The sequence below is a fragment of the Neolamprologus multifasciatus genome, chromosome 22, assembly GCF_963576455.1.
Source record: "Neolamprologus multifasciatus chromosome 22, fNeoMul1.2, whole genome shotgun sequence".
In the NCBI taxonomy this organism is placed as follows: Eukaryota; Metazoa; Chordata; class Actinopteri; order Cichliformes; family Cichlidae; genus Neolamprologus; species Neolamprologus multifasciatus.
In genome coordinates, this window is record NC_140459.1 from 372501 (window position 1) to 396431 (window position 23931).

Below are 23931 nucleotides of genomic sequence, written 5' to 3' on the forward strand. Positions count from 1 at the left end.
CTGACGGGTCACAGAACGCTCGGTTTCACACCGCCCTCCTACGGGGGTGCTGGGACGCGTTTTGTCAGATATTAATTCCTGACGTCCAGCGTTGAGCCCGGCAGACGTTTCTGCTGCAGTGAAGCTGGAAACGCTCGATCAAGAGAAGCTTCGACTGAGACGTTTGTTGATTAATGAGCCGGGACGTCTCAGCAGAAAGCACTCGATCGTGGAAGAATGGGAACTGGCTAATACCTGGACCACCCAGGAAGTAATCCCCACTCACGCCAATTATTACTTATTGATGCCCAATGAGAGCCCCAGTCTCATCACCCCAGAGGTGATAAGTGACCGTGACACGGAGCAGACTTAACCAATCACTGCACAGTATGCAGTCAGCATTTATCTGATGGAGCCAATCCCAAACAACATATGGCTGTGTTTACGTTTGTGCTCCGATCCAACAGGAGGAGCGACGGTTAGCTTCAGTCTGTGGAGATCGCTAATCGATGTGCATGTGTGTACTCGTTGTACTGATGTTTCGGTGACAGCGTTCCCAGTAACGTGAGTTATTGCTGACACAGAGGACGTCAGCACAGGAATCTCTGGGCGAGTCTCAGGAAGTCTTCCTCCCAGGAACTCGTCCCATACTTCGACCTTTCTGCTGGCAGATGAAGGCTCCTCTCTCTGCTCAGGGATTGTTGCAGCAGCGATTATCTGATCTTTGTCCTGCTGAGACTCCCAGCCCCCAATCACGACAGCACTGACAGCGCTCTCAAAGCCGGCCTCGACTCGCGGTGCTGAGGAAATGACCCAGTTAGAGCGAAATGTTGGGGGTCAGCTGACTGGGAACGCTGGCTCCAGGATGACCGTGTCAGCAGGAAAATCTCCAGTTATGATGGATGATGGTCCTTTCCCTCCTTCACTCATGAACTCAGCGTGTTTTATGTTAGTCAGGATTTCTGTGATTACGTGCTGACCTCTGACCTTTGACCCCTGACCTCCTGTGAAGTAAGGTTTTGCTTTTGTTTGTATTTTTGTTTCATTTTGATAAGCCAGCTCATGAAGTCTGCTTCCTGCTGGTTTGAGGCAGTAAAACTGTTGCTGTGGACTTTAAACGGCTGCAGGATTAATCCGGTGTGTGTGAGCAGGTGGTGGTGGTGGTGGTGTTGGGGGTGGGGCTGCACGTCTGTCTTTGGATTAAATGTAAAAAGATTGGACCTCCTCCTCGGTCCCTCCTGTCTTTATCTGCCTGGCTGGAAAAAGCTCTAAACCTCATGACCCCTCGTGCCTCCGATGGTGTATGACTGTCTTTCCTTACCAGGGTCAGTCATGGCCCTGAGCACCAACCGCCAGGCAGGAGGAGAGCAAGCTCTCCACTGAGGAAGGGCAGCAGCTCCTGGTCCAGGTTATTCTTCAAGCAAGCTTTAATTGTCACATGTAGTTAATGGCCTGCATTTGTATAGAGGCGCTTTACACTACATTCAGTCATCCACCCATGGATGCTACATTGTAGCTGCTCGGGGGCGCACTGACAATTGAATTGAATTGCCATCACCCTGGCAGCCTTGCCGGACACTGGCGCCACCGGGCCCTCAGACCACCACCAGTAGGCAAACATGGGGTTAGTATCTATCTATCTATTCGTCGCGTCAATGTGACGTAATCTGCCTTCAAATGCAGCCTCAGGAGGATGCAGCCGACGTTTTGGGACACAGTCTAAAGCTGCAGCGTCCAGATTACTTACTTACTTACTTCCTGCAGCTGATGTAAGATGCGGTAAACTGAACACAGCTTCAACCGTCTGTTTGTTGAAAAATAGTAACGCGACTGCATTTTCTTGTTAGTAACGGTAACGGCGTTGTAACGATAGGAATAGTAATTAGTTAGATTACTCGTTACTGAAAAAAGTAACGCCGTTAGTAACATCACTGGTTGCCGGTGTCTCTAGCTTCACATGTCTGAGAACAGCATCACCAATTACCAGAGTCTGATCCCCGGCGGGTGTGTCGCCGAGTGGGGAAAAACGGTTGGACACATGAACAGGTTGGTGGTGTACCTGGGGCTTCTGTTTAAGACTATGCTTCCTCGTCACCGTCACCCAGCCGCCCTCTTTCCCCAGCTACAGGGGTCTGGCTAGCTACGGGTGAATGAAGGGTGCGAAGCCGAGTCTCCAGTTCATGGATGGAGACATGTTCCACCTGTTCTCCAATTATAATGAGAGAGTTGTGGACCTGTCTGTGTCTCCTGAAGTCCTTTGTGAGTTCCTTTGTTTTCCGGACGTTCAGCTTCAGGTGATTTTCTGAGCACCAGCGGGACAAGTTCTCTACCTCCGCCCTCTACACACCACTTCAGTGTGCAGGAAGCGCTTGTGTATGAGTGTGAGACCGGTCCTCTGCAGCCATGAAGCTGGAGCAGACAGTGCTGTGTGTTGTGGGGTAGCATGCCGTGGTGTTTGTTGTGTTTGTGGTGTTTGTTGTGTTGGTGTTTGCGGTGTTGTGTTGGTGTTTGCAGTGTTTGAGTTGTTGTTTTGGTGTTTGCGGTGTTTGAGTTGTTGTTTTGGTGTTTGCAGTGTTGTGTTGGTGTTTGTGGTGTTTGCGGTGTTTGTTGGTGTTTGAGTTGTTGTGTTGGTGTTTGTGGTGTTTGTGGTGTTGTGTTGGTGTTTGCAGTGTTGTGTTGGTGTTTGTGGTGTTTGCGGTGTTGTGTTGGTGTTTGCAGTGTTGTGTTGGTGTTTGTGGTGTTGTATTGGTGTTTGAGTTGTGTTGGTGTTTGTGGTGTTGTGTGGTGTTTGTGGTGTTGTGTTGGTGTTTGTGGTGTTTGCGGTGTTGTGGTGGTGTTTGTGTTGGTGTTTGCAGTGTTGTGTTGGTGTTTGCAGTGTTGTGTTGGTGTTTGCAGTGTTGTGTTGGTGTTTGCGGTGTTGTGTTGGTGTTTGCAGTGTTGTGTTGGTGTTTGCAGTGTTGTGTTGGTGTTTGTGGTTTTGCGGTGTTTGAGTTGTTGTGTTGGTGTTTGAGTTGTTGTGTTGGTGTTTGTGGTGTTTGTTGGTGTTTGTGGTGTTTGAGTTGTTGTGTTGGTGTTTGTTGGTGTTTGTTGGTGTTTGAGTTGTTGTGTTGGTGTTTGCAGTGTTGTGTTGGTGTTTGCGGTGTTGTGTTGGTGTTTGTGGTGTTTGGTGGTGTTTGGTGGTGTTTGTGGTGTTTGGTGGTGTTTGAGTTGTTGTGTTGGTGTTTGTGGTGTTGTGTTGGTGTTTGCGGTGTTGTGTTGGTGTTTGTGGTGTTGTGGTGGTGTTTGTGGTGTTTGGTGGTGTTTGTGGTGTTTGGTGGTGTTTGAGTTGTTGTGTTGGTGTTTGCGGTGTTGTGTTGGTGTTTGTGGTGTTTGTTGGTGTTTGTGGTGTTTGTTGGTGTTTGAGTTGTTGTATTGGTGTTTGTGGTGTTTGCGGTGTTTGAGTTGTTGTGTTGGTGTTTGTGGTGTTGTGTTGGTGTTTCAAGTTCAAGTTTCAAGTTTTATTTGTCATATGCAAGTTAGCACAGGGTCAACATTGCAATGAAATGTGTTTGACGAGCAGCAGTCACTCAGCAGCATGATACAGTACAGAAAATATAATAAAATATAATAAAATAAAATATAAAAATATAAAAATAGTAAGGAGCTAAATATTAGAGAGACATGGTAAAAGAGAAAAGATGACTAAATATATATGTATCTATAAATATAAATATATGTACACTAGTGATTAAATAAGAAAATCTTGAAAAGAAATATGACGGGAGGGCAGATGGGATATTGCACAGGAATGAGCAGCAGAAAATTACAGTATTGCACTTTAAATATAAATATCAATGACAATAAAGTGAAGTGACCAGTGCAGATTAAACAGAGTACTTGTGAAGCTGCAGGGTAGCTTCTGAGTGCTGTGTTGTGTGTGTTTAAGTGTTGTGGTTGAGGTGTCGTACGGCTTGGTGGTAAAAACTGTTTTTAAGTCTTGTAGTCCGAGCAGACAAACTCCTGTAACGTCTGCCAGATGGTAACAAGGAGAACAGCTGATGTGCTGGGTGGCTGTGGTCCTTGATGATGCTGTGAGCTTTACGGAGGCATCGCTGGAGGTAAATGTCCTGAATGGCAGGAAGCCTCGTGCCAGTGATGTGCTCTGCTGCCTTCACCACCCTCTGTAGTGATTTACGGCTGTTGGCAGAGCAGCTTCCGTACCAAACTGTGATGCAGCTCGTCAGCAAGCTCTCAATTGCACACCTGTAAAAACTTGAGGTGATGTTGGCGTTCATGCTAAACTTCCTCAGCCTCCTCAGGAAGTAGAGCCGCTGGCGAGCTTTCCTGATAGCAGTGTCTGTGTGAAGGGACCAGGAGAAGTCCTCGGTGATGTTGACTCCAAGGAACTTGAAGCTGCTGACCCTTTCGACCTTGACACCGTTGATGTAGATGGGCTGGTGTTCTCTGACTGGTCGTTTCCGGTAGTCCACTATCATCTCTCTAGTTTTGCTGATGTTGAGAGTCAGGTTATTTTCCAGACACCACTCGTACAGCACCATCACCTCCTCTCTGTAGGCCGTCTCATCATTGCCTGTGATGAGGCCTATGATGGTTGTGTCATCAGCAAACTTGATGATGGTGTTGGACTCGTGTTTAGCAACACAGTCGTGTGTGAACAGGGAATATAGGAGGGGGCTAAGCACACAACCCTGTGGCGTACCTGTGTTTAAGATGAGTGATGAGGAGGTGTGCTTACCAACTCTCACCACCTGGGGCCTGTTTGTAAGGAAGTTTAGAATCCATCTGCAGATTGGTGTTCCCAGCCCAAGGTCGACGAGCTTCGTGGCAAGTTTCGAGGGGATGATGGTGTTAAATGCAGAGCTGTAGTCGATGAAGAGCATCCTTGCATATGTATTCCCTTTTTCCAGGTGAGTGAGGGTGGTGTGCGTTGCCAGGGCGATGGCATCCTCTGTGGCTCTGTTTGTCCGATAGGCAAACTGAAGAGGGTCCAGTGTGTCAGGGAGGGAGGAGCAGATGTGACCTTTGACCAGCCGCTCCAGGCACTTCATGATGACGGATGTCAGTGCAACAGGACGGTAGTCATTCAGGAGACCACTGATTTTTTGGGAACGGGAATGATGGTGGATGCTTTGAGGGCCGTGGGGACCACTGACTGCCTCGGGGAGAGGTTGAAGATGTTGGTGAACACCTCTGCCAGCTCGTCTGCACACACTCTGAGTAGCCGGCCTGGGATGCCGTCTGGTCCTGGAGCTTTGTGAGGATTTACCTTTTTAAAGGTCCATCTCACAGCTTCTGTTCTCAGAGTTAAAGTTGCAGCCTCACTGTCCTCCTGAGGGTAGAGGATCTGCTCTCTGTTGTCTGCATCAAAACAAGAATAGAAGTTGTTGAGCTCGTCTGCGAGAGATGCAGACGATCAGTGTTTGCGGTGTTTGTTGGTGTTTGAGTTGTTGTGTTGGTGTTTGAGTTGTTGTGTTGTGTTGGTGTTTGAGTTGTTGTGTTGGTGTTTGCAGTGTTGTGTTGGTGTTTGAGGTGTGAGGCTGTCTGCACGACTTCAAACTGAAAGTAGAAACAGCAGTGGGTGCTATGGTAACCGCTAACTAAACGTTAGTGTTAGCTGAGGTCGTCGTTTGACCTCGTGTTTCTGTTCTGGTGTTTGATGATGACGTAAGGTTAACCCTGACATGTTGTGAGTTGTGACGATCTGAGGAGGTCAAAGGTCGTGTCCTTCCTGTCCACTCTGACCTCAGTGTGAGGTCGTCCAGGTTACAGCCTCGCTGTGTAGTCGGTCTCGTCTTTGTTCCCCTCAGTGTTTGTGTTTATTTGTCACTCCTGCACAGCACCTATAATTTCATTGCACCTCTACAGTGACAATAAAGGGGTATTCTATTCTATTCTATTCCATTTTGTTCTATTCCATTCTGTTCTATTCTATTCCATTTTGTTCTATTCCATTCTGTTCTATTCTATTCTATTCTCTTCCATTCTATTCCATTCTGTTCTGTTCTATTCTATTCTATTCTACTCTATTTCATTCTGTTCTGTTCTATTCTATTCTCTTCCATTCTATTCTATTCTGTTCTATTCCATTCTGTTCTATTCTATTCTACTCTATTCCATTCTGTTCTGTTCTATTCTATTCTCTTCCATTCTATTCTGTTCTATTCTATTCCATTCTGTTCTATTCTATTCTCTTCCATTCTATTCTTTTCTATTCTATTCCATTCTGTTCTATTCTATTCTCTTCCATTCTATTCTATTATATTCTATTCTCTCCCATTCTCTCCCATTCAATTCTATTCTCTTCCATTCTATTCTCTTCCATTCTATTCCATTCTGTTCTATTCTATTCCATTCTGTTCTCTTCTATTCTATTCTATTCTCTTCCATTCTCTTCTATTCTATTCCATTCTGTTCTATTCTACTCTATTCCATTGTGTTCTGTTCTATTCTATTCCATTCCATTCTGTTCTATTCTATTCCATTCTGTTCTATTCCATTCTATTCTGTTCTATTCCATTCTGTTCTGTTCTATTCTATTCTCTTCCATTCTGTTCTATTCTATTCTCTTCCATTCTGTTCTATTCCATTCTATTCCATTCTGTTCTGTTCTATTCTATTCTCTTCCATTCTATTCTATTCCATTCTGTTCTATTCTATTCTCTTCCATTCTATTCTGTTCTATTCTATTCCATTCTTTTCTATTCTATTCCATTCCATTCTGTTCTATTCTATTCCATTCTGTTCTATTCCATTCTATTCTATTCTACTCTATTCCATTCTGTTCTGTTCTATTCTATTCTCTTCCATTCTGTTCTATTCTATTCTCTTCCATTCTGTTCTATTCCATTCTATTCCATTCTATTCTACTCTATTCCATTCCATTCTATTCTGTTCTATTCTATTCTATTCCATTCTGTTCTATTCTATTCTCTTCCATTCTATTCCATTCTGTTCTATTCTATACCATTCCATTCTGTTCTATTCTATTCCATTCTGTTCTATTCCATTCTATTCTATTCTACTCTATTCCATTCTGTTCTGTTCTATTCTATTCTCTTCCATTCTGTTCTATTCTACTCTCTTCCATTCTGTTCTATTCCATTCTATTCCATTCTATTCTACTCTATTCCATTCTATTCTGTTCTATTCTATTCTATTCCATTCTGTTCTATTCTATTCTCTTCCATTCTATTCCATTCTATTGTATTATGTTCTATTCTCTCCCATTCTATTCTATTCTCTTCCATTCTATTCTATTCCATTCTGTTCTATTCTATTCTCTTCCATTCTGTTCTCTTCCATTCTATTCCATTCTGTTCTATTCTATTCCATTCTATTCTACTCTATTCCATTCTGTTCTGTTCTATTCCATTCTATTCTACTCTATTCCATTCTATTCTACTCTATTCCATTCTATTCTGTTCTATTCTATTCCATTCTGTTCTGTTCTATTCTCTTCCATTCTATTCCATTCTATTGTATTATGTTCTATTCTCTCCCATTCTATTCTATTCATTTCCATTCTATTAATTCCATTCTGTTCTATTCTGTTCTATTCTATTCCATTCTGTTCTCTTCCATTCTATTCCATTCTATTCTATTATATTCTGTTCTCTTCCATTCTCTTCCATTCTATTCAATTCTGTTCTATTCTACTCTATTCCATTCCGTTCTATTCTCTTCCATTCTGTTCTATTCTATTCTATTCCATTCTCTTCTATTCTGTTCTCTTCTATTCTATTCTCTTCCATTCTATTCTATTCTATTCCATTCTGTTCTATTCTACTCTATTCCATTCTGTTCTGTTCTATTCTATTCTATTCTCTTCCATTCTGTTCTATTCTATTCCATTCTGTTCTATTCTATTCCATTCCATTCTGTTCTATTCTATTCCATTCTGTTCTATTCCATTCTATTCTATTCTACTCTATTCCATTCTGTTCTGTTCTGTTCTATTCTCTTCCATTCTGTTCTATTCTATTCTCTTCTACTCTATTCCATTCTGTTCTGTTCTATTCTATTCTCTTCCATTCTATTCTGTTCTATTCTATTCTATTATGTTATATTCTCTTCCATTCTATTCTATTCCATTCTATTCTGTTTTATTCTACTCTATTCCATTCTGTTCTATTCTATTCTATTCTATTCTACTCTATTCCATTCTGTTCTATTCTATTCTCTTCCATTCTTTTCTGTTCTATTCTATTCCATTTTGTTCTATTCTATTCCATTCTATTCTACTCTATTCCATTCTGTTCTGTTCTATTCTATTCCATTCTGTTCTATTCTATTCTCTTCCATTCTATTCCATTCTATTCTATTATCTTCTATTCTCTCCCATTCTATTCCATTCTATTCTATTCTCTTCCATTCTGTTCTATTCTATTCTATTCCATTCTGTTCTATTCTATTATATTCTGTTCTCTTCCATTCTATTCTATTCTCTTCTCTTCCATTCTATTCAATTCTGTTCTATTCTACTCTATTCCATTCTGTTCTGTTCTATTCTCTTCCATTCTGTTCTATTCTATTCTATTCCATTCTGTTCTATTATATTCCATTCTATTCTATTCTATTCTCTTCCATTCTATTCTACTCTATTCCATTCTATTCTATTCTCTATTCCATCCTGTTCTATTCTATTCTGTTCTATTGTATTCTATTCTCTTCCATTCTTTTCTATTCTATTCCATTCTGTTCTATTGTATTCCATTCTCTTCCATTCTATTCCATTCTATTCTATTCTCTTCCATTCTATTCCATTCTGTTCTATTCTCTTCCATTCTATTCCATTCTGTTCTATTCTCTTCTACTCTATTCTATTCCATTTTGTTCTTTTCTATTCTATTCTATTCTATTCTCTTGCAGACAGCGGAGGTGTGAAGCGTTCCCCTGAAAGGTTTTTGTGTGTCTGTGCTCTCTGTCCCACTTCGGCCTGTTTTTCCTTCCTAAGGTGTAAATCTGTGCCTCTGTGTTTGACCTGGTTTCCATCACGTGTCTGCTCCGTCACCCTCCGATGAAGCGGGGTGGAGTGCTTGGACGGAGGATGGTGGCTGACCTCCGGGGCTGACCTCTGGCAATTGATCTCTGGCGGCGTGTCTGGAGCCGGCCCACTTTAAACGGCTGCTGTTCATTTGTTTTTTCCACCGTGTCCCAAATTTGTGCTTCCTGTCTGACCCAGAAACGGAGCTGAGGAGGAACTCCAGACTCTGGGAGCTAAACGCTTGTGTGGGAGTAACCGCTCTCATTTTGTCAGGGAGGCCTCGGTGGAGGTTTCATGCAGCTGCAGTTGGAGTAAAGTTTCCTTCGAGGGTCTGAAGTGAATTAGACTGATGGAGCGTGTCGGCGTGTCGGCGTGTTAGCGCGCGGCGTTCTGTCCGATGTTAGGTCTGGATACAGGAACAAAGCAGAAGCTGCTGCCTCGTAGAGGTGACGGGACACGGGCAGATTTCGCCTCAAAGACAGAAATGTGGATTTTATTTGAAGTGTGTGGATGTGAGAGTGTCGCTGCAGGAAATTCTGAAAGATCACTAAACACAATCACGCTGTGAAATCTCAGCGCAGAGCCTCGCTTCCTTTCAGCCAACAATATGGCCTGCACACACACACCTGTGCATACGCACACCTGTGCACATGTCACGAGCAGCTCCTATCAGATGCTTTGGGTAATCGTGGTCGTGTTGGACTCGACGGGTACATGCAGCACGCCTGGTTTAGCTAACTCAGCTACAAACCTGTGAAGTCCAGTTTCAGTGAGATGAGCTGGAAAAGAACTGATTGAGGTTTCAAGGAATCAGACGGATTTGATGCCGGCACGCTTTGGACGGGGCGGCGGCGTTTCAAGGATCGCCCACAGGTACTCGCCGAGCGCTTGATTAAGCCGCTCTGATCTCGCTGTTTCGATCCCTGGCTGCTCCGGCCTGCGTGCCAAAGTGTCCGTGGTTAAGGTGCTGAACCTGGAGCTGCTCCTGATGCGTTTGTCAGTGTGTGCGTGTGTGTGTGTGTGCGTACGTGTGAGTGTGTGAGTGTGCGTACGTGCATGTGTGCGTATGTGCATGTGTGTGCGTACGTGCGAGTGTGCGTGCATGTGTGTGCGTACGTGCGTGTGTGCGTACGTGCATGTGTGTGCGTGTGTGAGTGTGCGTACGTGCATGTGTGCGTACGTGCATGTGTGTGCGTGTGTGAGTGTGCGTACGTGCATGTGCGTGCGTGCGTGTGTGAGTGTGTGTACGTGCATGTGTGTGTGAGTTCAGTGGTCTAAATATGATGAGAAAAGTCGCCTCCCCCCGTGCAGCGTCCTGAAACAGGATTACACGTCAGGCTTATTGCAGCACAGAGACGATGTACGCGTCACGTCTATTAGAGATCAGGCTCCTCCGGCTCCTCCGGGCCGTCACGCCCTGACAGCAGTGAACTGTGGGTAGCTGGAACCCTCTCAGATATCAGCTGGGTTAATCACAAGGGCCGATATTTCAATCAGACGGAAAAAGCTGAAATTTGCCGCGAGCTTGTTCTGCTGCCGAGCCTGAGAGAGGAACGTCTGGGCTCCGGGAGCGTTTCAGACGCGGCGAGGTCACAGAGCCAATCTGCTTCTTGTTTCCATGAACGTGTCGCAGACGGGCTGCAGGAATAACGGTGCTGATCTGGGATCATCTAACAGTGAATGTTTCACATGAGAGTTCAAACACAAACGTTTGAAGGATACAGCTCGCTGACGCCATGTTTTACGTGGACAGGGATGAGTCTAAAGGGGGGCACGGGGGGCCGGCGGGCACTGCACCATATTTATGTCACATTGAAAGTGAAATGATATAAAATCCTGTGTTAATATTAAAAAGCTTTTTCCACGCGCTGGTGAGACTGTGAGGAGCAGAGTCAGTGAGTGAGCAGCACAGACACAAACCTGAGGATGCTGAGACGCTGTTCTTCATCCGTCACAACACACACACACACACTTCAAACCACACAAAACTCACACAGCCTTCCAGAAACACAGTGAAGAGGAGTTTGTCCTCCTTGGCTGTGTTTGCATATTTATCATATTTTATCTGAGTTTGTCCTCAGAGACCGCGATCACGTTAAGTCCTGGTGAGTCCACAAGACAAATTACTGTGTGTGTGTGTCTGTGTGTGTGTGTGTGTCTGAGTGTGTGTGTGAGTGTGTGTGTCTGAGTGTGTGTATGTGTGTCTGAGTGTGTGTGTGTCTGTGTGTGTGTGTTTGTCTGAGTGTGCGGCTGCCATTAGGCTCCCCCCCCCCTCCTTCATTTGTCTAATGGATGAAGACTTAAGCCCCCTTAAAACACAACGTGCACGCTCACTGCGTGTGCACGGTGATCCATTAATTAGCTTAAGTGGACCCTCAGCCCCCCCCCCGGCGTCCTCAGTGAGAAAGCATCTGTAAAAGTCAGCTGATTTATCTGTGACGTTTCAGACTCTGACCCCCCCCCCCCCCCCCCCCGGCCATCCTCTGAGGTGTTTCCAGGCAGCTTTCCAGATTTTCCAGAATCCCAGTATTTATCCCTTAAAGGGGCGGAGCCGCAGCTTATCTGAGAGCCTTTTCTTCTTTCTGATTGGCTCCGCCTCGTCCCTGACAGTGAGGAATGTTGCCTCCAGGGAATTTTCCTTTATCTATTCCTGAGACGACTCCGATGGGGCTGGAATGTGGAGGGTGCTCAACATGAGACCGGAGGACCCAGGGGGGTGCGTTAGTCCCGTTCTGGGGACCAGTGCGTCATTCAGATTCAGGGAAGCTTTATTTACAGTTTCATGAGTACAAAACATCAACAAGAACTGTTTCCATGGTAACAGTAGGAGGAGCTGGAGGGCAGACAGAGGCAGTTTTCAGATGTGAGCATGTTGGAATAATACAGTTAATCCAGCATCGGCACAGAGCTCTAAACACACCTGCACACAGCGAGGAAAGCCAAAACGATGGAGGAGAGAGGTCAGACTCAACCAGCTTAGACAGGTGTTCTTACCTGAAGACGGCTTTACTGGGAAGCAGATCAGAGACTTAAGGATTAGTCTGATGAGGAGCAGCAGACCTCAGACCTGCAGCAGAAAGCTGATTTATTGATCCGTCTCTGGATCAGCTGTGCAGGTCAGCACTGACTCGCTGCTTCTTCTTCATGTCTCTGTTTCCTGTGATCACACACAGACGGCACGAGGAGGACAAACGCTGCTTTGACTTTATGGTTCGGACCTCCACCTCCTCCTCCTCCACCTCCTCCTCTGAGCTCAGCTTTGTTTGTAGTTTGGTTCTGATTAGCAGCGTCTCTGTGAGTCCGTCAGGGTCGTCTGTCTGGAACCACACAGTTCAGAATAATCCTTCATATGACTCTGCCCTTAGTGCAGCTCATCGTCTGCTACTGTTTCCATGGTAACAGCAGGAGGAGGAGGTGATAGCTTTGTTCTGATTGGCTGGCTATATCCTGTCTCTGACATCACACACAGCCACGAGCAGAAAAAACTCTGTGAGCCTGAGTGTTTCATGGAGACTTTAATCATCGCCTGACGCTCGTCACGTGACCTCAGCTGAAACGCAGAGTGAATTTAGCTGTTTGGAGGAAGTAAGAGTGTGACATCCTCGTGCTCGGCCAATCGGGAAGCCGCCGGTGCCACGGCTGTGCTGCTCAGCGTTTATCATTGGCAGTGATGGGGAAGAATGTGTTTTTAACAGCCTGCTTCGTCTCGCCATCTACGGAGCGAGGCCGGTCATCAGCTCGCATCGACCCGTACATTTAGTCGGACAGAAACCAACCACTTAAGGCTAGGTCAGGGTCAGGGTTCAGTCAGGTCAGGGTTCAGACAGGTCAGGGTTCAGTCAGGGTTCGGTCAGGGTTCAGTCAGGGTTCGGGGGGGTTAACGCTGCATTCATGCACGGCTCCCTCCTGTCTTCAGTTAATGTGACTTCCTTTTCTGTCCGCTGTGAAACTGGTGTAGTATTCTCAGTCTTATTGTCATGGAGATCACAAGTTTAACACAAACTTAAAATTAAACTTGATGTTAGCCGTGTTGGTGTTTTCTGACAGAGCAGTCGCCCCCTGCTGGTTTAAGCGAGTTGAGGCTGTCGTTTCCTCTCAGTCGTTGGGATCAGGTGGTGAAAGGTATGGGTGGGGTTATATGGGGCATCCATACAGCACAGTCGTGGCATATTTTGGCTGCACTTTGCAGCAGATATCTGTAGTTTATCACATAAAGTGACCCAGCGAGTGTGAAAACATCAGTGCACACACTGAGCCTGACAGCCCCGCCCTCTCACGCAGAGCTCCGTCTGCAAAACTTCTGTGGATTTGTTCACATTCCTTCCTTGGAGCACAGGTGATTGCACAGGTCACCTGACAGGAGTTCAACCTTCACAGGAGTGTGACTGCAGGCCCTCTCAGTGTTGTCTGATGGATAACTTCAATTCAATTTTATTTATATAGCGCCAAATCACAACAAAAGTCGCCTCAAGGCGCTTCATAGATACAGAGAAAAACCCAACAATCATATGACCCCCTATGAGCAGCACTTTGGTGACAGTGGGAAGGAAAAACTTGTCCTTTTAACAGGAAGAAACCTCCAGCAGAACCAGGCTCAGGGAGGGGCGGGGCCATCTGCTGTGATTGGTTGAGAAGGACAGGATAAAGACATGCTGTGGAAGAGAGACAGAGGTTAATAACAGATATGATTCAATACAGAGAGGTCTGTTAATACATGGTGAGTGAGAAAGGTGACTGGAAAGGAAAAACTCAATGCATCATGGGAATCCCCGGCAGCCTACGTCTATTGCAGCATAACTAAGGGAGGATTCAGGGTCACCTGGTCCAGCCCTAACTATATGCTTTAGCAAAAAGGAAAGTTTGAAGCCTAATCTTAAAAGTAGAGATAGTGTCTGTCTCCTGAATCCAAGCTGGACTGCAGGCAGGTGTGTGGACCGTGAACCGTGTGGCTGATTAAATGTGAACGTCTGTCCGTGTAGACGGATGAGGAAGACCGAGCGCAGCCCGGCTCTGTGTGACGGCAGCCTTCAGTGAAACACTCACTGAACAGGGACGACTCACACTGACTGACTCTAACTCCCACCTCCACTGCTAGGCGAGCTTCACAGGGTTGGTTTGGGCCAACACGCGCCCCCGACAGGTGGAGCTGGGAATGACACGTCTCCTTCCTTCGTTAGCTTCTCTGTCAGGTGTGGGATCATTAGCATGATGCCAATCATCATCACAGTGCTGCAGTGATGCTGTTAGGCTCATTGGCTCTGTTGTTTTCCTGTCAGTGAGCATCTTTGAGCAGGGGGTGCAGCTCAATCAGCTGTTTGAGGCTCAGCTTCATCAGAACAGTTAGACTGTAGCACATCACTGTTTGATCTTATACAGCTACAAACATCAGGTATTTTAATAAGAGCGGCTGATGTGCACAGGCCTGCATCCCCACAGACTTCTGAATGAACGAGGAGCTCGGACAGAGAGCGAGTGCAGATGCTACAGCTCCTGTAACGTTTCAGATCCTGGTGAGGACCTCGTTCTGGATTTAATGCTTCTGTTGTAAACAGAGATGGATAAACACCCGGCCAACACACACTGAGCAGCAGGCCTGCTCACACTGATGACTGCAGAAAACTGCAGGACTCTGGTCTCATCCTAAACCAGAATGACCACAGGTGTGCGTCCCTCTGTGTTAGCCCTGTGACAGGCTGACCACCTGTCCAGGGTGCAGCCCGCCTCTGCTGGGGGGTGGAGACGAGCCCGTGACCCTCTGGTGACCCTGCACTGGTCAGAAAGGCGGAGCTGCGTGTGTTTGATGTGACTGCATGGAGGACTCAACCAGGAGCCAGAAATGGCAGCTGTTCACCTTCAAAATAAAACTCATCAACGAGTCAGGGATTACTCATTTGTCCTTAGCAACCACTGGCCATGGCAACACGTTTGAAGCCTGATCTTGAAAGTAGAGATAGTGTCTGTCTGCCGGTTCCACAGAAGCTGAAGGCTCCGCCTCCCATTCTACCTTAAATACTCTGGAACAACGAGCAGGCCTGCAGAGCGAGAGCGTCCTGCGTGAGCAACAACATGAGATCCCAGAGCTGGAGCTCGTTACACGTGTACGGCGTGAAGCTGCAGCATCAATGACCTGTCACATGTTATTGTTTGTGATGATTGTTATAATAAGTCAGACGTTAGTTCATGGCTGTGTGACTTGATGAACTTACATATGAAGCCGTTTACCTGTGCAGGGAAACCGCCGCTCTGAGCCTCAGAGCCGCGAACACGCCCTCGTCCTGTCCTTCAGAGTCGGCGATCGCCGGTGTTTCAGCAGTGTAAGTGTCAGAGAGACACGGCGCCCTGACAGGCTGCAGAAACACCAGCTGCATACATTTAACACCTCAGTGTGTGTGTGTGTGTGTGTCTGTGTGTGTGTGAGACTGCAGCACACGCTCACCGCACACTTTCTGAAAAACCTCCGACTGTCGGAGTGTTTCCGGACTTCAGCTGTCAGTCAGGCGTGATCCGAGCTGTGCCGGCTCTCTGACAGTTTGAGGGCGCCGCTCGCTCGGCGCCTCGCTGTAGTCACGTCTCTGCTGACCTGTTTCTGAGGCCAGCGCTGCTGCTGTTCAGACGTTTGCACTCTAAACTGCTCTCTGATGCTCTCTCCCACGAGTTTAACACTTATTGACCAAAGTGCTCCACAGCCATCATCGTCGCCTGGTTTTAAGTAAATCACTGAGACCCGAGGAGGCGGAGCCTTTGTCTTCTTAAAAAGAGTCACGTTTGTCCTGAGGCGCTGAAGCCAGCCGTGCAGCTCCGACCTGAAGCTCGCCGTCCTTTAAATGAGCGAGTACTAAACATAAAAGTCGCTGGAACTGTCGCTGTCGCGCAGCCGCTCTGAGGTTTTTGTTGTAACTTTATTGCAGTTTATTGTTTATTAACAGCATTTTGGTTATTTTGTAAGTGATTTAAGTGTTAGTCACATGTTTAGTGAGAGCTGTTAATTATAGATTTCATTTTCTGCTAAAGGGGAGTATTTATTTTCATTAGAAAACTGCGTTTCCCAGAATCCTTTGTGGTAGACGAGAGTTACTCTGGGTTTTTAGCTAGCAAAGAAAGTTTGGGGAAGCCATTATATGTTGCTCTGATGTCGAGCAGTTTATTTGTTGTACATTCCCCTTTTTGAAGCCTCATATAAAGACTATCGTTTCTACAACTGTCCGATCCATTTCTTTGGCTGAGTGGATTTGCCACAACAGTTTTCATGTTTTGGTTCTGAGACGTTCTTTTATTTGTGCTGCATTTAAACTAACCTCTGTTTCTTTGTCTTTTTCCATGTGCCGCCTGTGCCTGACCACCGCTCCTCAACAGGTATGTGAGACATCAAAATGTCTTTGCTTTGCTGTCATGTTTGTGGCTTTTCTCTCACCTGTACAGGGTCGTGTCCAAATTCATGGGCTGCTTCCTCCTTCCTCCGCATTTGTAGGCCGATTACGTCACAGCGACGCGCCGAAGGCTGTCCAAATTCATAGACTCCTCCGAACGCAGCTGACAAATGCGTCCTCCTTTTCCCCGAATTTGAAGGATGGGTCGGGTGTGTCCTTCATGGTTCACCATATCCCAGAATTCATAGCGCGGCCCAGCTAAACTCCAGTTTCCAACAATGGCGGCAGCTACTAAGTTTTAAAATTGCTCTTATTAATCTTTCTGGGTCACAAAATAAACTATTTTCAGGCGAGAAAGTAGCTGTGTGAACATCAAATATCTGCTCGTTTATCAAGATATCGCATATTTGCAAAAGTGCTTCGACGTTTTCGGAGACGTCTGTTACCCACCAGCTCGATAGCTCGCCGGGAGCTCGCGGGTCACTGATGCCGCCGAGAACGGCACAACTCCCGGAACATCATTTTCAGATCATCGCGGAGTTTCGCTGCTCAGGTTAAACGTGATATATAAGTCACTTAGACAAGCTAAAAATGTTATTGTTGGGCTTTTTTCAGTGTTTTGTTTGTTCGTGAGTAAATCGGTTTGGCTGAGATTAAAGTTAATAGATTAGATAAAATAAAACTTTATTAATCCTCCGGGTGGTTTTCACACAGCTGAATAAACGTCAAACAGAAAACTGATTGAAGTGTGAGACGGTCGAGAGTTTACTCCAGTGTCCTGTTAGATTTTAGATAGCAAGGAGCAGACGGCCGAGTTTATTAAACTCCACCGAGACAGCGGTGACGCTAATCTGAAGGCTAGACCGTCACATTTCACCGCCGTTTACTTCCGGCCTACCCGACCTTCTGAGGACCCGGCCCACGTAGACCGAAGGCCGGGTCCTCAGGAGGATGCAGCCCATGAATTTGGACACTACCCAGGTGAGCGTTGGTTTTTGAGATGGTTCGTTGGTGTAGTATTCTCAGTCTTATCGTCATGGAGATCACAAGTTTAACACAAACTTACTGGATTAAACTTGATGTTAGCCGTGTTGGTGTTTCCTGACAGAGCAGTCGCCCCCTGCTGGTTTAAGTTGCATTTACAGGGTAAATCTTGGGCCTGTTACGTTGAGCTCTGAGGTTTTAAACCTTAACAGGTGTTTGAAAATCTCGGATGGTTACTGGACGGTTAAAGAGGAGTCGAGTCTGGTGTTTGTTATGTCTGTTGCGAGCTCTTGGTGTTCCTCAGGGAAGCGTCCTGGGGCCTTTATCGTTGCCTGCTCGTCGTTGTGCAGGCTGTGCTCTGAAGATGAATGAGCTGCAGTGTTTGGGGGCTGAGCTCAGTTTAATCAGTAAATATTGCATATTTATGGTTACCTTCAGCAGAGAAGAGTTGGAACAAAAACCCAGCAGAGGACAAAATGAAGCAACCAGCTCGCTGTTATCAAGTAAAATTACAGATCAGTCCCTCGCCGCCTGTTTGGAAAGGATTTAAAAAGCGTGTTGCAGACTGAGCGTGTGCAGCTGCAGCTCTCGCAGTGATTAAAGCGACCGAGCTTTTTATGAAAAATCCACTTTTTGGAGCAAATGAAAAAGTTTTTGTCCCCGCTCCTCCAGAATGTAAAGTGTGACGGCAGCGAGGCTGCCAGCACCGCTTAACTTCACTTCGCTGAGTTTTAACAGCTAATCTGCCAGATGGTGAGCTGCACCCGAGCCGAGATGGAGAAATTCCCAGGTTAACTTGTCTGAACACGACCCAAATCAGCATCGTGCCAGCAGGCAGCTCGCACAGGTGGGGGGCTTTTCTGTGGCCTCAGAAGCTTTGGGGACCGAAAGGAAAACCGAAGCTCTCTGTTTTGTGTTTAAACCGTCAGAAACGATGGACTGCTGGTTCACGGTGTCAGGTGTCGGCTGCTGCTCCACCCGTGATCGTGGAAAACACATCGTCTTTATCTTCTCCTCACACTGACAGGACTGTCGACGATCAGAGAAACCTGCAGCCAGCTCAGGCTTTACAGCCGTCTGACGTCTGCAGACGCCAACGTTTCACCAAGAAAACGACGTTTGTGTTTCGCTTGGAGAAACCAGAAGGAGCAACACGCTGCAGCGACTGTGTCAGCAGCCCCAGTTTCCTGCAGACATACAGTTGTGCCTAGCGTAGCACAGACTGATAGCGGCGGGCCGTTATCACAGCGCTGCGTTTGGATCTGTTTGGACAGCTGCTGTGGTGCAGCCGCCAAATAATCACGACTGCACTATCAGGGAAACTGCTGTTTCTGTGCAAACTTTGATGACACGTGACAAGTCTGTGTTAGCAAATCAGGGCCAAGCATCAGCGTTGCCATGGTAGTCCAACGCTGAGCACCACAGCTTCATCACGCTCATGTTTAAGCTGATGTCTGGACCATAGACTGTATATAAAAGATGGGCACGCTCTGTAAAGCCTCAGTGTTGGCCTGTTATCAGTTACAGTGACCTCACAGCAGCCGTGTGATTGGTCAGACACGCGCCGCACGTCAGCTACAGCCACCTGTGTCACCGTACACCTGACAGTCAATGAGGCCACGCCCCCACGAACAGCTGTTGTATGAATAAATATGTTTATCTTAACATGGCAGTCTCTGGACCGACTCACTGCTGCCCCTGCTGGATGTCAGAGGAGCTGCAGGTTTCTTTGTCTCCGTGAAGCCTCGATGCTCACGCCCGTCTCAGAGAAAGAGATGGAGGTGATCTCTGCAGGCGACGCTCTAATCCCGCCGAGAGCAGCTTAGCCCCTGAGAGCTTCTGTGCCGTCAGATCTCAGTAATCTGATTTAGACCGACTGTCTCATCCTCTCATCCTCTGACCTCGTCTTCTCTCCTGCCTGTTTTCTCTCATCCTCCTCCTCCTCTGACCTCGTCTTACGTTAATCCGTCTTTGCCGCTTCTTCCTTCAGCCTCATCCCCGCAGAGCCTGTCTTTCCGTTGCCACGGCAGCCGTGGTATCCCAGCATGCTCGGCGGGGGGCTCTGACTGCGGAGTGGCCGAGCGTCTGCTCGTGTCAGAGCTGAACGTGATGAAGCAGAGGCAGAAGTGATGAGGGAGGCAGGAAGAGAGCAGATAGAGGATCAGACGGGAGGAGGCGGGTCGGGCTGCGTCCTCTCGCCGTTTCTGAGAGGAAGCACGACGAGCTTTAAGCTAAAGTCTCAGTTATCATTGAATATGGAGAGTTTCTGTTTGGCTCACAGAGGCCTCAGAACATCATTATTAATCACATGTGATGAGTCACAGGTCAGCTGGTGCCAGAGAAACCTGCGTTCTGTCTGAAGGTCAGCAGGGGGCGATGGTCAGACAGAATTGGTCCTAGCACTGAACCCTGTGGAACTCCATAATTAACCTCAGTGTGTGAAGAGGACTCTCCATTTACATGCACAAACTGGAGTCTATTAGATAGATATGATACAAACCACTGCAGTGCAATACCTGTAATACCTACAGCATGTTCTAATCGCTCTAATAGGATATTATGGTCGACAGTATCGAACGCTGCACTGAGGTCTAGCAGGACAAGCACAGAGATGAGTCCACTGTCAGAGGAAGATCATCTGTAAGCTTCACATGTGGTCTGCAGACTGTCTGCGTGTTTGTGCTGTTCGCTGCTTTTCTTTCATTTCTGCAGCCAATCACAGCAGCTCTTGTTCTCGCAGGGATTGGCTGCAGGCTTGTTTTGTGGTGCACATCTGTGTAGCTGGGCTCATGAGGGCTGTGGCCTCAGAGGGCGGGGTGGGGGTGGGGGGGTGTTGCTGTAACGGGTGGAGAAATGAGGAGAAATGAATTCATTCAACAAAGGTCCTCAGAGAGATACATGTACAAACGTGTGTGTGTGTAGGCACAGTTTGGCAGGCGATTGTTCCTCCTTTGTGTAGCCTTCATTGCCTGTGTGTGTGTGTGTGTGTGTGTGTGTCTGTCTGTGTGTGTGTGAGTGGGAGGTACACAGTGAGATGCGTCTCCTGGCTGTTTGCAGCTCTAGCAGCAGATCCTGCCTCGTGGTGGGCGTGGACAGACCTCCTCGTTCACCTGCAGGTGTGCGCTGACACACCTGCAGGTGTGCGCTGACTAGGGCTGGGCGATATGACCCAAAATTCATATCTCGATATTTTTTTTAAAGCCATAAAGTAAGAACAAAAAGAGAGTTCTTAGTCAAAGCTGTGTCCCAGATGTCACACGAGCACTTTTATTAACATACAGCGCAGATGTACATAAAATTTACTCAAAAATAAATTCTGAGCATTTATTAAATAATAATGCTCCATAAATAAAAGAAAACAATGTTGTTTTTGTTCATAACAAAAAGCTCACAATTGTGCAGTCAGAATGTAAACAAACAGACGATGAGCAGAATAACAAAGACAGATTTCACAGCTGCTCTGTTCCCAACTTCTACTGTGTGACTGACAGCATTGAGTTTGAAATCCTCTTCATAACCACGTCTCTTAACAGGAGCCATTTATGGTCCTTATACACAGTAGGGTAATATTACGTTGAAGCACAGTACGTATCACTCTGCGAGGCTCCTCGGTCGCCGTAATGCTCTGACAATCCATCAAGCGCTGCATCGCCGTAGCTTAGCAAAGTTGTACTAAAACATTTTTTGACAGATTGCTGAGCGCTGTGTACCACATAAAGTCGGTCAATCAAGCACAACCAGAATTTATACATAAGGCGCGCTGTCAACTTTTGAGAAAATGAAAGGATTTTAGGCCGTGCAGCGCCTCTGGGCTGTTAGCGTGGTTAGCTCGTTAGCGTGGTTAGCTCGTTAGCTCGTTAGCTCGTTAGCTCGTTAGCGTGGTTAGCTCATTAGCGTGGTTAGCTAGCTAACATCGCCACGCACGGGGCGATGCGCAGTAACTCGTTAACGGAGATTTGCCGTGTCCATCTTGTCGCTGCAGGTGAAGCGATGGGGGAGGAGGGGGAGTTGTGTTCAGTGAAGGAGGGGCGAGGCCGAGTAACGTTGTGTAAAGAGAAAAGTGGACGAAAGAGGCAAACTTGCGGCTCCACAAGTATAATTATAACGTACATAGACTATATCGATATAAAGGATATTGTCACATCTTATATCTCGTATAAAAATATATCGATATTTTTTAAAAACTCGATATATCGCCCAGCTCTAGCGCTGACACACACCTACTTGTGTTACCTGGGTGAATGTCCGCCGCTTAGTGCTCTCTTCTTCTTGTTTTATTGGTGTTGTGTATGAATGAAAGTGCCTGGTGTGCGTCCCTTTGAAGCTCTGAGGTTTGAATTCGAGTGTTGATTGAACAACACAGAACAACGAGCAGCAGGAAACGCGTGTGGTCGCAGGTGAAGGTCAGGTGACCTCGAGGGTCAGATGGGTTTGTGCTTCAGTTTGTCTACATCCAGAAGAGCTCCACCTGCTGGTGACCGCTCAGTGTCAGAGGTCACCAACGAGGCACCGTGAGCATGGGCAGAGTAACGAAGGCGTAACGCTGTCACTGAAGGATCTGCAGACTGGTGTGCAGCGGGCGGCGGCGTCTGCGAGGACGCTCGCTGTGCTGAGATTTCATTTGTGTGTGAGGCCGCCTGCATTTCCACGGTGATTATAAACCACATTTATTTTATTGGGTGATTGCACTCTGTGATGAGCCTTTTAGACTCATTTCGAGCTTTTTGTGAATCCAATAAATTGGTCTTTAAAACGAGAGCGAGGGAGGCGGGCTGCAGCGAGCCGCCGCCGCCCCGTTTGCATTTTGATGGAAAGAGAGGAATATGTGAGCGCCACGCGGCGAGGCTTAGAAACACAATGAATCCTCCAAATGAGCACAAAGTCATTTACTGCAAACAGCTCCGTGAGTCACACTGTGTGGTCAACACACATGCACACAGACACACACACACAGACACACACACACAGACACACCCAGACACACAGACACAGACACACAGACACACACACACAGACACACCCAGACACACAGACACAGACACACAGACACAGACACACACACACAGACACACGATGACATTCAGTGTTGTCATCAGACGATCTGTCTTTGTTATCGCTGCTGTCGAGAGGATTGTTAGTCTGAGAGATGTTGGCCAGCAGGAGGGTGTGTGTGTGTGTGTCTGTGTGTCTGTGTGTGTGGCTACACTGTAAGTCGACTTCCTTTTGGACATCAAACATTGGTGGATGTTAGAGATGCACGATATCACTTTTTTATGTCTGATACCGATATGAATCCGATATATTGTGTTTTTTAATCAATAAAACTGTTCTGCATTTTGTATAAGTTCATGCTCAAGTTTAACAAACAACAACACTAAAGCTATTCTGTTATACCTGTATGTAAAAAAATACAACAAAATATTTCATAGTTCAGCAAAACTGATCAATCTAATAAACGTAAACCTGCTCCATCCTCCCTATTCTGGTGTTTTAAAGAGTACTTAGCAGAAATATTGAGCAACCTAACTAATAGGGTTGCAAACTCCCAGCAAAAAAAAAATAGGGAACCACCCTCCACCTCATGATGCTTAATCAATGTAATCAAATTTAATTTGATGCAGGGGGAAAATAAAATGCACAGAAATAAATTATTTTTCAAGAATAATTAAATAGATTCAACATCTTTCTTCAACAGAACTGCAGACTGCACAGATGGTTCCCAAAGGAAAAAGTACTACAGCTTACTAGGGTATATTAGACTTAACAGTTACTATATACACTAATGGACTTCTATACATTTTATATCAGATTAAAACTTTGGGTGTAAGATTCAGATAATTATTTATTAAAAGCTAGATATTTTAAATGAGAACAAGAAAGAAAAGTATGTCTTTGTGCCCCCTTTTCCCTGTTCATGCCCTATCGGCCCCCCTGGCTACACTTTGCTAGCTCCGCCCCTGCACAATTACGTCAGCTGTAGAAAAAGATCCTGGTGTAGAAATAATATTAAATAAATTCTAACAACAGCTGATCAAGCTTAAACGGGTTGTTCAGCCGCTGGTTTCCTCTTTCTGGTGAGAAGTGAGACAAAAACAAAGAAGAGAGACGATCAGCTGATCATTGATCAGTTTATGATTGAAGCAGGAGAGAGAGAGAGAGAGAGAGAGAGGCAGTCGCTCCATATATCGGTTGTTAAGCTTAACAGACATTCAGAGATGAACTTACACACTTTCTTTACTTCTCTCTGAGAAAACTTTCTCAGAGATGAAATGCTGGTTTGAGGCTACAAATACACGCAGCCGCTCTATCACGTGACCACACTGCTGCAACGTGCTACAGTTATGAGCCGAGTTACGCCGTGTCGTAGTTTTGTGAGGAGCTTTTTTGATATTTAATGGATCGATTACATTTTTTATTTCTCTCCGATATCCGATCCAGTAATTTAGGTCAGTATCAGACCGATACTGATACGTAATATCAGATCGGTCCATCTCTAGTGGATATTGGTCGTGGTGGGCGGGTCATGTGGTGTTCATGTGGGCGTGTCGTGGCACAGGTGTGTGAGCGGTCGTTTCCTATGAGGTCAGCTCGGCGCCCGGCTCAGCTCTTGGATCCATT

At 46.3% G+C, this 23931-nt stretch overlaps 1 protein-coding gene and 1 long non-coding RNA gene across 3 annotated transcripts in view; one reads left to right on the forward strand and one right to left on the reverse strand.

Annotated features, from left to right (window-relative positions):
• Positions 1–23931, forward strand: part of LOC146492465 (semaphorin-6D-like) — a 99686-nt gene that overhangs the window by 16081 nt on the left and 59674 nt on the right. Inside the window, exon 1 of one of the 2 annotated variants that reach the window (XM_085148517.1) lies at positions 13589–16315. The exons of the other annotated variant lie outside the window; for it this stretch is intronic. The gene's annotated coding sequence lies outside the window, so the exon portion shown is untranslated. Of the gene's footprint in view, positions 1–13588; positions 16316–23931 lie in introns of those variants that run through there. 2 annotated transcript variants of the gene reach the window in all.
• The window catches only part of LOC146492466 (uncharacterized), a 364885-nt gene continuing 357549 nt past the window's right edge, over positions 16596–23931 (reverse strand). The window contains exons 2-3 of the long non-coding RNA XR_014871928.1: positions 18915–19958; positions 16596–18812 (exon numbers count right to left, since the gene is read on the reverse strand). This is a non-coding gene — a long non-coding RNA (uncharacterized LOC146492466). The remainder of the gene's footprint in view (positions 18813–18914; positions 19959–23931) is intronic.